Consider the following 12,000-nt stretch of genomic DNA (forward strand, 5'->3'; position numbering starts at 1 on the left):
TCATTACTGTGCGGATATATACATAAATCTTCGTGTTTGAGCACAAAAAGCATTTTGAGAACCCACAAATGTCCGCGCTTCGCGCGCACACTGTGCGGCCCCCCACACACAATCATTCTACAGTTGTGGCCCCCCACACACAATCATTCTACAGTTGTGGCCCCCCACACACAATCATTCTACAGTTGTGGCCCCCCACACACAATCATTCTACAGTTGTGGCCCCCCACACACAATCATTCTACAGTTGTGGCCCCCGGCCTAATCTAATTGAATACCCCTGATGTAGACAAACTAGACATAGCATTCTATAGTGTTTCCTTATACCGTAGTTTCATTGTATAGATGTTGTACTGCTCAGAGATAGCCTGGCTCGATCAGAAAAGATGTTCTGGCGAAGTGAAACGAAATGAGATTCAGACTAGGCTAGCTCAGAGATGTATTGGAGTCACATTTACTATCGATATAGGACGTGATTAGAGTCAATATTCAAGAATTTCACACAGATGAAGGCTTGACAGCCTTTTTAGCCTACCGTACGTATATAGCTGATGCCATTACAATGAAGGCTTTTTAAACTTCACTGGGACAGAGACAGAGTGCCTCGGGTCTCCTTTGTAGAATTGTAATTTACTATAGTGATTTTTTTTCCCGTTTTTAGAAGTGGCCGTGGGATTAAACTAAAACTACAAATTGTTCTATCAAGTTCGTATAGCTTCTATTCAGCCACTAAAGGTTGCTCATGCCCACTGGGCTCACTGCTAAAATGTAACCCCCAGGAAAATATTCCAAACATCATTAACATATATATTTTTTTGCAAAAAAGGTTGAAGTGTCCCTTTTTAAAGGCTCATTCATAGTCTGGATTTTCGGTGGTGAGGTGACCACCGCTCTGGTGGTGAGTTGACCACCGCTCTGGTGGTGAGGTGACTACCGGAACTGAAATAACGTTGAGCGGTGGTGAGTAAAAACAGAGAGAAGGGCGGTGGCGGTGGTTTGCTCTTCACCGCGGCTCATGACATGTTATAGTTCCGTGGTCACCCCACCACCGAAAATCCAGACTATGGATGAGCCTTAAGGCATATGTTACTGATGTTGTTGCAGACAAGACAGACGTGACGTGTAAATTGCGTATATCAGGTATTCTTCTCCATTCGTCGTATGACAGAGTATAGAGACAAATCCACAGAGGGGTGCCCTCCCCTGGGTTCAGCCCTAGCCGAGGTGTACCATTAAGCGCAGATTTACAGCGGCCTTTGCTATGTTTAATCAGTTTCAATTGAAACAGGCCTCTAGGGGGCCTCCACCCTCTAGGGGCCTCGGTGCAACCTTGCACCGAGGCCCTCTCTCTCTCTCGCCCTGTCTCTCTCGCTCACTCTGAGGTGGACTCGGGCAAGTACTGCGGCATGGTCATGCTGGACCATCAAAAGGCGTTTGACACTGTGAACCACTCCATACTGCTGAACAAGCTGAAGGCAATCGGTTTTGATGGCCCATCGTTAAACTGGGTGAGATCTTACCTTGAGGGAAGGAAACAGGTGGTCGATGTGAATGGTACCCTGTCTACCTCCCTCCCAGTAGAGTGTGGGGTCCCCCAAGGGAGCATCCTAGGGCCTCTATTGTTTCTAATTTATGTAAACGACATGAACTCGGCATGTAAATGCAATCTGTTCTTGTTCGCAGACGACTCAGCTCTCCTGGTCTCGGACAAAGATAAGTCGCAGGTCGAGAGAGTACTCAGCATAGAGCTCGGTAGCATCTGTCTTTGGCTCTCCGACAACAAATTGTCACTGCACCTTGGGAAAACTGAGTCTATTCTTTTTGGTTCAAGTCATAACCTCAACAAGTCCCCGGGCTTCACAGTTAGAGTGGGTGACAGTGTGGTCACAAATAGGGAAGAGGTCACTTACTTGGGTTTTATACTAGATAACAAACTCAAGGGTGAAAAAATGGCAATGAAAGTGATCTCAAAGGTCAACCAGAGAACTCGTTTCTTGGGCAGGATATCCCCTTATGTCAACAGCAGTGCTATGAGGACCTTGGCCGGTGCCCTCATCCAGTGCCAATTTGACTATGCGTGTACTATCTCCAAGCTTTTGAAAACCAAGCTGCAGACCTCCCAAAACAAGCTTGTGAGGTTACTACTAAAATTGAACCCCAGGTCTCATCTTACCTCTGCCCACTTTAGTAGCCTGGGATGGCTAAGGGTGGAGGAGAGAGTATCTCATCTCTCATTGTGTCTGGTCTTCAAGATCCTAGGTGGCGGTGCCTCTGTTCCAGAGTACCTGCTGGGCTACCTGCCCAGAGTGAGGGATGCTCACAGGTACTCAACCAGAGGAAGTCCTTATGATCTAGTTCCCCCCAGTTTCAGGACACTCATGGGAAAAAATGCTTTTTTCTACGCAGCCACTACTCTGTGGAATGCACTCCCTCCAGCCCTGAAATCCCTCAATTCTATTGCAATATTTAGGAAAGACCTGAAATCATGGCTCCATCTACACACTAACTGGTCACTGGATAGCCCATCTCCAATGCTCAGGACTATTCTCTCAGGGTACCTCTTGTCCTATATATATATATATATATAGCTCCCAGCCTTATATATAAGGATTATTTATTATATGTCCCATGGTTGTTTTGTCTGTACAGTATGTATGTGTATAGTTTCATGTTACAAAGTGGACCACAATGGAAACAAGCGAAGGCTTTTTTGTGTCTAAGTCCATTTGGCGTTGTTTTTAAATGATGTCATTTTCTGTAATTTTCTTAAACTGCCAATAAAGTATTCTATCTATCTACTCTCTGCCTTGTCCTCTCCCACTCTGTTAAAGGGATAGTTCACATTTTTTTTTAACTTAAGCTGTATCAAATACTTGTCATTAATATACTATAGTGGTTGCAACTGTATTCATTGATTGAGTCTCGTGGTGGGAGTTCTGCTCTGGGTTGGTGAATATTAAGTAGTTCCGGTCATTTTGTGGGGGGCACTGGGGCCACGCAGTGAAAGTAAATGAATCCACAAAACTATCGTCATTGGTATTGTTGCCCTAATAATAAAGTATTAGCGCAACTTTCGTTCAACTTTGACCCCTCTATCACATGGAACAATTTTTTGGACGTAGTGATATGGACACAAGAAAATCACACCTGTGTGAAGTGAGGGGCGCTCTTATCATCTTCATGTATGATGATGTGAAACAAACTTAACAAATTTAATTCTCTTTATTGTCAATGGTGTTTTTAAAACAAACATTGAACTAAAAACAAACATTTGAGGCTAGCACCCCTCAAAAAATCACACCCGTGTGAAGTGAGGGGCGCTATATATATATGTATACATATTTTATGACGTAATTATCAGACAAAACAAACATTAAACTCTGTCCATGTCAATGGCGTTTTTAATGTTTGTTTAAGGAAAAACAAAACTATAGCGCCCCTCAAAAACATAGTTCTGTGTGATAGAGGGGTAAAAAATGAATGAAAGTTATGTGCATAGTTCAACAATACAAATGACATTAGCTTTGTGAATTCATTTACTTTTAATGCATGCGTGGCCCCTCACAAAATGACCGGAAGGCGGAACTATACTTAATATTTCACCAAAACCAGAGCAGAACTCTCACCACGGGACTCTGGCAATCAATTTGTAGACTTGTAACTATAGATATTAATGGCTGCAAGTATTTCATATACAGCTTAAGATAATAAAAAAATTGAACTATACCTTTAAGTTACACTTAATTCCTGTTAATAGCCCATGGATAAAATGTGCGGCATTGGGAGTTTAAAGGGAAACACTTTGTGTAGGATGAGAGAGGGGCGAATATGGGGGATTCATATTTTGTCTTGCAACAGGCCTTCAGATCCCAAAGACCGCCCCTGGATTTACTCCTCAGCATTGATTTATCTACACCTGGCCTACAGGGCATGAGGGCACTGCTCCATGGATTTGTCTATATGGCTGCACAGTAAGAGGTTTGTTCCATTCATGGTCAAACAGAGTCAGCTGTGCATGTTGGCTCACTGGAAACACTCTATACATCAGTGGGTCTCAAACTCAAAGTGTCATTGAGTGGGTTCACAAATGATGGCCCTGTACATATTATAAACTTTATTACAGGCTCGTGGCCCACAAGGTAAGACAGTAAGGTTAGGCGATATGCCAATTTTTTTCAACCGGCAATCGTCTGACCAATATTCGCCGATTGACGATGTATTCGTGTCATAAAAGTAAAGTAACCGCTCACTGCAGGTCGCAAAAAAGCCAGATCTACAAGCTCTCAAGGCGCCGCGTCCTGCCTGTTATCGCAGCTCCGTTCGCTAGGCGTTGAGAGCTTGTAGATCAGTCTGTTTCTGCAGACTGCAGCGCAGCTGCGCAGCCAGGGTAACTGGCTCCCTTCCCTCCCTGCACCGGTCGTCGGAGGCTCGGAGCGGAGCAGCGGAGCCCACAAGCTGCTGCGGCCGGGCTGATCCACACAGGCTCTCAAGGCATCGCGTCCTGCCTGTTTTTGCAGTGCCGTTCGCTACGCGTTGAGAGCTTGTAGATCTGTCTATTTTTGCAGCGCTGGTGTCGGGGTTCGTTCAGCGTTCACGTTGTCAATAAAAATAACTTAGATTACAGGCAGAGATGAAGTTCAATCAGTGGGTTGCACCAGTATTGGCTACACGCTAAGCTAATGCTAAGCGCTAAGCTAATGAATGATCCCCGTGCCTATACACTAACACTAGTAGACAGTTTTTTTATTTCCCCCCCGCCACTCACGGGTGGCGCATTGGGATTGTGATGAGACACGAGACAGCAGTGTGCATTCTGTTGTGACTGTATATTATTAAACTGCATGGGTCTGGACTCCGGAGCTTAAACAACATGTAGGCTACAGCCTCCCTCGGCTCCCAGCCTTTACTCTGTCTGGCGGCTGCCGTAAGTGCCGTGCCCTGGTGCCCGATGCTGCTGACAGTGCTGAGTGCGGGGACTGTGGGAGCATACCATTATAACGGGACGGATTTCCACCCGGCCGCTGTTACTATTTTGCTGGGCCAAATTGATTCTTTGACACTTTACAGGTTATCTGGGCTAAATCGTCCCGAGAAATCGCCTAATAAAAATATTTGGCGATTGGATTTGTATATTCGCGATTGACGATGTATTCGTATCGTCACCCAACCCTAAGACAGTAGCCTACATCATACGATAATACAAATAAAAAATAAAATAATAAATACAGTACATTTACCCAGCCCCACAGGTTACTACTCTAGGCGAGGCACTCATGCCAGTGTCCTCTGATGGTAGAAGTGTACCTTACAGAACTACGGCCAGGGTCTGTCATCTGTCCAATGAGTCTATTCAGTGAGCGATCCAGCCTGCTCATGAATTTGAATGTCAAGTTCCTCAACAGAGCCATGAATGTGGTGAGACCCAATCAACAGAAAAGCCCACTGGCTCTAGTGCTCCTGGGCTTTTTTAACAGAATACGAAGACAGTCATTATAGGCTACTTGCAGTTTGCGTAAGCTCTCCTTCTTGTAGGCTACTTCACCCACAGTGGAGCTGTGTAGAGAGGGCTGCAATAAGCTCTAAAGAGGTTTACCTTAACATCCGTAGTACAATGGTGAAATTTACGGACCAACATGTTGGCTTGTACATATAGAATTCTCCTCTGTCTAAACCAGGGGGGCAGTCAGCCAGATATTTCGTGAAGCCTCATTTGAAATCGGTAGTTCATATGATGGCCTGTTGTGGCGCTGGACTGGACCCAAAAAGCCCCATAGCTCCATAGAGGCCCATGTATTTTGGCCCAACTTCACCTAGACTGTATTACCCATGAATACTTTCTGCTTCCAGTCACTAGTTTAAAGTCTCATTTCTAATGTCATAATATTCTTTTTGGAAAATTATGGTCCCATTTATTTAAAAAATGACCATAAAGTTGCGCATGTTCTGAGGGGCGTGGCTACCGTTACAGTCTATGATCTGGATTCCCCTCCCACTCGAGTCAAAATAAAAACCAACGGAGAGGAAGGGGGGAAGTCCCGCCTCGTTGTCTGGGCCAGCCAATGGCCAGCTGGGCCAAAACGGATCTAGAAAGATGGCGACTTACAGTGCATTAGAATGCAAGGGATTTCAGGCTTCATTTTACGTTCATGTTAGACCCGGGGAACCCTTTGTCCATATTTTTTACAGTCTATGGTCTAAACACGTCCTCGTCATCCTCTAAGGTATCTGTTATAATATGCCCAAGATATTTTGTAATTTTGGACACACCCATAATTTGACCAGACAGATGAAAGGCAGGAAACTTAAGTTCCAGAACTTCTTTAGTTCTATAAGTACCATGCTCTTCTTGGCATTATACTGAATATCAAAGTCAATACCGTAATTTTTTACAAATATTGAGTAGCTGTTGGAACCCACTGCTAGGGAAAGTAGGCTATGGCAAGGTCATCCGCGTACATAAAATGATTAATTAGGCTATCACCCATCATACAACCTGTTCTGCACCCCCCCCCCCCCCATCTGCATTGGCAGGCCGTCCATAATTATATAAATTGAAGAGGGCTGGGGATAAAATATTCATCTGCACAACAAATTTAACAAACTCTGTCTAAGCACAACTGATGACATTTCTAATGTGATTAATCCGTCCTCAAATCTTCTCGGCTATAGATGCGCCGCTGCCAAGCCCATTTCAGCACCGGAGAGCCAATTTCAACCAATTGCTTGCTCAGTCAGAAGAACGTATTAATATAAATATTTCATTCCACTTTTATTTTTCCTTATTTTTTTGGGCGACTCCTCTGCGTACCACCAGAGGGGGGCCGGTCGCTCATGCAAAAACCGAATCACTGCACTATAAACTAAGTGTCGTCGTAATAATGTAATGCACCTTATCCACTTTTAGCTGGAGAATATACTCCCCCCCCCCCCCCTCTCTCTCTCTCTCTCTCTCTCTCTCTCTCTCTCTCTCTCTCTCTCTCTCTCTCTCTCTCTCCCCCCTGCCCTCAATCTACAAGTATTTAATATCCATCTCGGAGAGAGAGATCACCCGCGGTGCAGGGATCTTTTCTGAGCCTCTGGACTTCAAAAGATATTAAGAGCTCCTGGCGCCAGAGGAGGCTGTTAGTCATGAGCCATGACTCATGAGCTATGACAGACCTCTCCATATATCACTTGCTCTTCAAAGCGAATAACCACCGGGACCAGCGCACGCGGGGCGGAACCCGATCTGACGGGCGAGTCCGCGGCCGGTGGAAGTGAGGGCCGTGCCATAAAAAGGTGCTAAGTGCCTGGCCAAGAGTAGACGCGCAGCCCACAGCCAGCCAGCCCTCCAGCCGCTTTGGGTATACGGCACGGGACCCCTCTCCGCTGCATGCAATGCAGGCCCCCGGGAGAATATTAGATGGCCGAAAGCTAGAGTGCATTCAGAAACCGCTGGCGCTTAGCCCGGATCCGATTTGTGGTTGATGAGCTTGTCGATTGCGGTGAGGATTAGAGGAAACGGAGACACTCATGGGGTTTTCTTCTAGGTTCAACACCACAGTGTATTATAGGCCTATCGTGGCAAGGCCTTGAAGATGTAACTATACTGTAGCCTACCAATCGTCATTCATCTTAAAGTCATTTTTAGGACAATTATTTTTTGGCTTAAAAAAAAAGGGCCCCTTTTGCAACCAGATCTTATTTTAATGCTGTTTACGACACAATAAACACTTTTCTGGGCGCTTTCTGTGAGTATAATATGTGTTCTTGGATATTTTATTTTTTAGTCATGATGACCAAAATTTGTCAGGGCTCCCTGCACTTCCTTGTCTATACAAGTCACTCCTCCCCATCTCTCCACAAGGAGGGGCAGTGTTCCAATGCATTATGGTCATTGTAGGAATTCAGCAATCCAGTCAAACCCTATAGTCAAACACACTGGGCCATATAGGGTGTACATTTCAAATTGTGCTATTGTTATCTACTACAAATATACTATTGGCATTGAGTGACTGCAGTTTCTTACAGCGGTGAAATGTTGCTTTAATTAAGTCAGCTCCTCATGACACTGCAGGCAGTAAAATCGTCTAATTGTAAAGGATTATGCTGATCCCCGTATACCCTTTTAGTAATTATCTATCTCAAGAGTGCGACTTAGGCCACAAATTATGTTTGCCTACTGTGCGTCACATGGTTATGTGACTTAGGCCAAAAGAAAATTGCCTACTGTAGCCTACTGTAAGTCATAACTCATATAAGTCAGTAAGTACATTGGCTTAAGTCAGGTTGAATCCTACTTAATTGTATCTAATCTAATTGTAACAGGCAGTGTTATTTTTATGTTAATTGTTATAAAAAAAAATAATTGTGAAATGATTAAGAAATATCGGTTCGGAACATTTTGTATTTATTCTTTCCTGAAAAACTCTTAAAGCAATTACTCTTAGGCCATTAGGTGATGCAATGTAAGTATTACACACACACACACACACACGGGGGAGTCGATCTTTTTTTTTATATATATATTTTTTTTATCCCACGATTTTGTAACCCATTTTTCACCCCTGTGTCAATCATCTAATGTGATCCTGGGCTCTACACACCCTCCACCAACCTAGTCCCCAGGGACAAGGGGAGAACAACGGACTTGAACTCATGCTTCCTTCATGCCTGAGTGTCCAAGTTGCTCCTTTACACCTGAAAGGGGGGAGTTTCCCTGGTTGGACGTAGCGCGTGGAAGGAACACGTTATTCCAACCAGTCGATCTTTTTAGGGCCAGATCTCTGCAACCAAAAATAACAGCTAAGACGAGGGAGAGATGGAGGGCCACCCTGCAACGCCAACCATCCCTGCCCTCCGTTGGCATCCGTCCAGCCGCACCACCAGATCTGAGCGTGGCGTCACAGGGATGATCCCATCAGGGCAGGACAGGGCACAGCGCGTTCTCGTAAAGTTAACCCATTCTGACCTGAGATCAGATTCTAAAAATGTCTTCTACATCCTGACAGTTTTCCATTCTGACCTGAGATCAGCTTCTAAAAATGTCTTCTATGTCAGTCGCTCTTCGATTTAAAAAAAAATAGCAGACCTACAAGCTCATAGCTCAAGCTCGGTGGCTATGCGCTTGTAGATTTGCTATTTTTTAAATAGCTAAAGCATAACGTAATAACACCAAACATAACACCAAAAAGGGGTTCCCCTGTGTACAAAAATGGGTCCATTTGGTTCCATTTGTGCACTCTCAGAGTTACACACCCGTTTGGGCCATTTGTTGGAACCCACTCAAGGACACTCTGAGTTTGAGACCCAGTGGCGTAGCAGAGTGTTTCCAGTCAGTGAGCCGACATGCAGAGAAAAGAGGAACTAATATGAAACAAGAAACATTACATCATCATATTTGCCTGCAGGTGAAACAAACGCTGGCTCCGTTGAGCATATTTCCTGCTCTCCAGTTTGCTCATAACATTAGGCGGTGTTATCGGGCGCTCCGCTCCGCTGCGGTGTTTGCGTCTCATGTCTATATGGTTGAGAGTGTGGTCTGGGTGTTTATATATGTCTGTGGTTGAGAGTGTGGTCTGGGTGTTTATATATGTCTGTGGTTGAGAGTGTGGTCTGGGTGTTTATATATGTCTGTGGTTGAGAGTGTGGTCTGGGTGTTTATATATGTCTGTGGTTGAGAGTGTGGTCTGGGTGTTTATATATGTCTGTGGTTGAGAGTGTGGTCTGGGTGTTTATATATGTCTGTGGTTGAGAGTGTGGTCTGGGCATTGCAGATTTGCAGACTTCCTCGTGCCCGTGTCATAGCTTAGGAGGCAGCCATACTGTTGTATGTCACGTTTCACCTGACAAAAAGTAGATCTTGCAAGCTCAGCTCATATCTCGTAGATATAAGTATAAGTATATATAAAGTGCAGAAGAGGTTAATGCATATCCTGGTTAAACACTTGAAAACATTTAATTCAATGCAATCAATGTGATTTCAAGGGGGAGCATTTGAACAGGCTAGTAGTTAATGCATGAGAGTCAGAGAGAGAGAGAGAGAGAGAGAGAGCACCATAAGGAATACAAATCATTGTGTGTACACTGTGTTTATACCCTGCACTGTTTACAGCAAATTACCTCAGAGCAACTAACTTTAATTCATTTACATTTGAATTAATTGCTGCTACTTGTCGCAAATGTTTTTTATACTATAGTGAATGCACAAAATGTATTTATTACATACATACATTGTTTTATCTTGATTGTCTTGTTCCACTTTTGCTTTGGCAATGTAATTACGTTTTCTCATGCCTAAGCCCCTTTGAATTGGAGGGAATAGAAGAATGAAAATATGTGAATGCTTGTCATGTCAATAAAAGCTATTCGAATTGAAGTGAGAGAGATTGCAAAAAATATTATAGAGTGGACTACTTTTGTATAGTGTCTGCCGGCTTCTACAGTTCATATTTAACGCACTCAATGTTCCCGAACATCTGTCTTTCACAAAATTGAAAACGAACCACAATGCACTCTGGTTGGTCGTCAAGCAACCAGATGGCAGAAAATTAATACCATTTATAAGAACATTTTTACGTGGAAATAAAAAAAAATTGGCTGCCGACCCCCGTCTGAAAATGATGTTCCAGGGACGGCCCAGAAGCAAGGATTTGAGTGAAAAACGTTCGGTCTGAAAGAATATATAATATTCAAAGATTTGCGCCACATTTTCACGATTTTTCAAAAATAGCAGATCTAAATGGTAAATGGTGCATTTATATAGCGCCTTTATCCAAGGCACTTTACAGAGATTGTGCATTACATTCACCCATTCATACACCGATGGCAGCGGAAACCATGCAAGGCACCAACTAGCACATCGGGAGCAATTAGGGGTTCAGTGTCTTGCTCAAGGACACTTCGACAGCAACTCTGGGGGAGCCCAGGTTCGAACTGGCAACCTTACGGTTACCATCCAGGCACTCTACCCCTGAGCCACCGCCGCCCCATCTACAAGCTCGTAGTGCGGCACTCGGTGCTGCGCTATGAGCTTGTAGATCTGCTATTTTTCAATAGCTAAAGTATAACATAATGCTTAAAACACCAAAAGGTGTCCCCGCCTAGAATGCCTATTCATACTCCAGTATGAATAGGCATTTTTTTAGTAATAATAATAATGATAATAACTTGAATTTATATAGCGCCTTTCAAGAAACCCAAGGACGCTTTACAAAACAAAAAACAAAACAATCAAACTAGTTGCCAAAAGCCAGAGTAAACAAATGTCTCTTCAGTGCAGACTTGAAAGAGTCCAAGTCTGACGAATCTCTAAGGGGAGAGAGTTCCATTTTCCCGATTTTCGTCTCTGTCGGGTGGAAACCTAAATGTGTTCAAAAACCTGTTACTTTTCAGCTCAAAAGCTCCGAGGGTGCCGATATGCTACTTTTGATACGTTTGTGTGGCGCTGTATAGTACGATCAAGTAGGGAATTCATTTGCAAACAAATTTACAAGAAAGAAAAACACAAAAAGTTAGAATATAGAGATAAGAGGTTTCTGCCATGCAGACACTGAGACAGCAACGACAAGTTTATTTGAATAAATGGTTTCACTTTATTTTATTAAATACATTTGCATGGTTCTGTTTCATCACATGTTTACTCACCCGCTCGACAGAGATCAACAATGGACAACAATGAACATATCTGAGACGACAAGAATATTGAGAGTGTACTAAGTTTAGTCTAGTGTGCATGCATGGTTCATGTCTAATTTATATGCAGTGCAGTCTTATGTCAGACCATTTGAAATTCCCGAATAGGGCTAGATTTCGGTCACAGTTGATTGATTGAAGTATTTATTAACAGTTTGCAGAATTACAGTACATTTCAAGCACAACTCAATACAAAAACTGTTAACTGTGAGTGGACGACACCATAAAAGCATTACATGTGTTTACAAGAGGGCCCACCGTTTTCAATTCATCAAAACATTTAGAGACGTACAAATATACACTTCTATATAGCCAAAAACAGGAAAT

This window comes from Protomyctophum parallelum (genome assembly GCF_964188405.1).
Source record: "Protomyctophum parallelum genome assembly, chromosome: 12".
Classification (NCBI taxonomy): Eukaryota; Metazoa; Chordata; class Actinopteri; order Myctophiformes; family Myctophidae; genus Protomyctophum; species Protomyctophum parallelum.